The sequence below is a fragment of the Dipodomys spectabilis genome, unplaced genomic scaffold, assembly GCF_019054845.1.
Source record: "Dipodomys spectabilis isolate Male_0828 unplaced genomic scaffold, ASM1905484v1 ptg000425l, whole genome shotgun sequence".
Lineage (NCBI taxonomy): Eukaryota > Metazoa > Chordata > Mammalia > Rodentia > Heteromyidae > Dipodomys > Dipodomys spectabilis.
This window is the reverse complement of record NW_024871102.1, coordinates 381,456-385,613: the sequence shown is the minus strand read 5'-3', so window position 1 is coordinate 385,613 and position 4,158 is coordinate 381,456. Positions and strand designations below refer to the sequence as shown.

General features: G+C 39.8%; 1 pseudogene; it reads left to right on the top strand.

Moving 5' to 3' along the window:
* Positions 1-1,688: 1,688 nt before the first annotated feature.
* Positions 1,689-1,787, top strand: LOC122097702 (annotated as a pseudogene).
* Positions 1,788-4,158: the final 2,371 nt, after the last annotated feature.

Sequence of the window (4,158 nt, the reverse complement as noted above, 5' to 3'; positions counted from 1 at the left end):
AGTCATTAGGGGAGGGGTATTAAAAATAATCTTGTGACATTTTCTGATCTTGTTCACTCATATGGGCTGGCCATCTGTAAATTCAGTTTGAAATACAGTAATTTCTCTCGATTTTGTGACTTCATCTTTCATTTTAAGTTGCCTTGCATTACACAATTGCTTGCTGCTAATTCTTGTTTCTCAAGGAATTGGAGCCCTGAAATATAAGAAATGAGAAATTGAGATGGATTTTCAGTTACTTTCTGCTGGCATGTTGCGTAGGCTTAGGTGAGAAGTCTTGCCCCTGTTATCTAATGATGCAGGTAACTCAGCCATAAGATATTAGAACCCATGGGTCTATAGAAGAATAATGTCTTTAAGATATCATATTAGCACAATTGGAGTATAATCTGTAGGAATGCATCAGAAATATGGAGAAAAACAGTTTGAGACCAGTGAGTTAAAACAATAAAAAGAGCATCAGAGTAAAATCTCTTATAGATTAGAGGAAACAACATTGATTTTTAACAATGTGAATTCAGAAGACCATGAACACATAGAAGGTATCACAAGTTTATATCGAAGACATTGCATTGATACTTTTTATATTCTAATATATATTCTAAGCCTAATTATTTATATTCCAATTCTATTTATTGGAATAAATAAATATCAATTTACTTTTCAAATTATCAATTGATTCTAGTAAGTTTCACTGTGTGAAATATAAAATCAGCACATATAAATATAAAATATATAACTATATATAACATAATATAATGGCACATGTTTTGCATTGTTCTGTTTTTGTTAGGGTATCAAAAGCAACTCTGTTTTAAAGTATTATTCCATTATCTCTACCTCAGTGTTTGGTAGAGTTAGACTTAAACCTTTACCTTTTGTAGATTTACAGACTGAAGGAAAGAGGAAATATTACCAATTTAAGGCCTAATATCAAGGAGAAACATATGGACTTCTCCTGGAGCTATGAAAATATTTGGTGATAGAAAAGCATTAGTCTAAGTTCCTGCCTGGTTGGAAGGTAGATAGGCCAGGACATTAGGTAATCATGCATATGAACAATTTTTTCACCTTCTTGGCTTTAGCTACTTTTGAAATGGTAGGTATAATAAAAAATTATATTTTGATAAAAACCTTCTAGTCTGAAAAGTTCTGTCTGAAATATTCATCTTTCTATAATCCCTTGGAACTAAGATTTGTTTTGTTCAAGTAAGACAATTTGCACTATCAGGGTAAGATATTCTGGTTGGTCTGATATTACATGGAAGAATGGTAAAGTGTCAAGTAGACATTTGTGCCAATGAGACTTCATTTGGGAAAATTTCAGCTGCAGAAGTTTAGAAGTAGCTCTTAAGCAAGGCTTACTTTGAATCTGTTAGCTACACAGAGCTAACTCAGTTGGATAAATAAGTACTTGAAAAAGCCATCCCCTTTGGACCTAGCTAAAAATGCTTCAAAGTATGATTAAATCTAAAATGAAAAAGATTTAAAATAGTCATTGACAAAAAAATTGCAAACGTGAGCAATCAATTGAACAATATAATTATTTTCCATTATACACAGAATTTTAGGGAAAGATCAGTAGCATTGATAGGAACAATAATGTTTCCTTGTTACATATAGGCACCCAAGGATATAATCCTGTATAAATATTGCATCATTAACTACCTTAATTTAGAGGACATTATATGCTTCAGCAGCACATATATCAAAATTACACCAATATAGAGATTAACATGGCAATTGCAAAGGATGATATGAAAATCTGTGAATTATTCCATAATTTTCATTCTTCAGATGCAAGAAATGAAAAACAATTATTAAAAAGTTGATTACAAAATTACAAGTGTAAGAATAAATGTAATTCATATAAATAAAAGTTAGTTTGACATCAGTTAAATATTCACCTTAGAAAGGCCTTTACATTGCATAATCTTTATAAAACTTTTAAAATTAGACAACATTGTCATTTTATTCCAAAGAAATATACTATAAAGACCTAGTAAAAAAGGAATCTTAAACTGTTTTGGTATGGAATGCAATCTGAAAGGACATATTTATTAATGAACCTATATATTATAAAACAATGTAGTATTCAAGGTCTTATATCTAGGAAAGAATAAAATAGATTATGGGCATTATACAAACAGAATACAGAATATTTTAAAGTATAATTTTTCAGATAAGCACCAGAAATATCTTTAGTTTCTTTAGTACTCATTTCAACAGATAAATTAAAATTATATCTGAATAAAAAAAGCAAAAACTCGAGGGGGTCCAAGATGGCGACGGGGAAGTAGGGGAATGCCACAGCTCTCCCCAACCAAAAAGAGAGTTCGAGTTCCAACGTTTAATCTCCCCAAGATACCGACAACAAAAAAATCAACATCCAGAGAAAAACAGGAGTAAAAAGAAGAATTTCACAACAGAGAAGCATGAAGACCCCTCCCCCAACGTCTAATGGTTACAAAGCAGCGTGCCAAGCCATGGCCAGCCTGGCCTGGTGGGAGCTGCCGGTGGCCCAGAGACACAGGGAGCTGTGTGCAGATCACCCGCACCAAAGCCCCTTGAGGTACCAGTGTCAGACCCGCTGATCGTGATGAATGAAGAAACCTCTGAGCAGGGAACTTACACAAAGATCCCACCCCTTCCCCTCACTCTCCATTCGAGCAGAGAGGCACCATCCCACCAAAGCCACTCAGCCCCATGGCAGGAACCTCAGAGATACATGAGATGCCCACAGAACACCAGAGCAGAAGAACTGAAAGGAACTGATGCTGATCAAGAGAGCGCAAACAGAGACAAACCCCAGAGATCAGCACCTGCACAGAGGCCCCTTCCCCACCCCTCGGGTGGAGGCCGGAGGCCCATCCCGTGGAGTGGACCCAAACAGTATCAATGGAGGCAGTGACAGAAAAGAAACACACGGAGCCACCACCTCTCAGCCTAGCCCACAACTACCTCAATTGAACTCTCACTGCAACGGCAACCAGCAACCTACATCACACAGAAACAACTAGCTCCAGGGTGAGTACTCCACAGGGGACAGTGTATTCCTCAAAGGAGACCAGAGCTGGTGGGAATCCCCAGACCCCCTACCCCAAAACCTGCACCACAGGACCCACTAAAACTAGAAACTGTTCAAGAGCTCCACCAGCCCATGGATCACACTCAGCTGGCAAGGCTTGAACAAGAGAGACCCTGGAAGGAAGCTTAAATGCCCAAGCCTGGAACAATGCCACTGGGTCAAGACACCCAACAGTGGAAGAAATTTGAACTGTGTACTCCAAGCTGCGTAATCTAGGTGGGATACATAGCAGCACAGGTCCATCAGGTGTGCCCCAGGCTGGGGTCTGGGACCAGGCCTGGGGATCTGGTGCCTGAGCAACATAACTAACTCCTCCCAACTGAAATCAGAAGGTGAGTATACGCTTCAGCAGAGGGGAGAAAAACAGGGGAAATGCACCCCTGGTAATCATGCCTGTGACAGCAAAAGGTGCAGGGGGTTCAGGACAAGAGAAGCCCAAACCCCACAAGAACCCGACCCATGTATTCTAGGCTGGGAATTGAACAAGACAGGCCTCCAGCACCTGATAATAGTCAGGAGCTCAGGCTGGTAAGTTGCTCAGCAGTACAGTGCTTGTCTTATGTGCAAGAGGCCCTGGATCTGATTCCTCAACAAAACATAAGCAGAAAGGGCCAGATGTGGTGCTATGGGTCAAATGGTAGGGTGCCAGCCTTGAGCTGAAGAGCTGAGGGACAGCACCCAAGACCAGAGTTCAAGCCTACAACTAGCCAAAAAGTAAAACAAAACAAAACATCAGGAGACCATAGCAGACTCCAGCATCTGGGAGAGTACATCCAGCACATCCGAACTCGCCAAGAGCACCTGTAGAAACAAACAGGAGCAATCTAGGCTGCTCAACCCTTCTAAAGGCGGGAACTGCCAGTGATCTACAGCAGAGAGCTGAGAATCCTGTGTGGGTCAGACCAGGAGCTGGAGGTCGGCCCCCAACAGAACTGAGATCAGGTACAGACTCTCTCTACCAGCACAGAAACAGTAATCAAGCAAAGACAGACACCTATTGCCAAAACAAAATTTCAGATTAGTCTGCAATAATCCCTGAATCCCCATGAGAAAATCACAGAGAAATATTA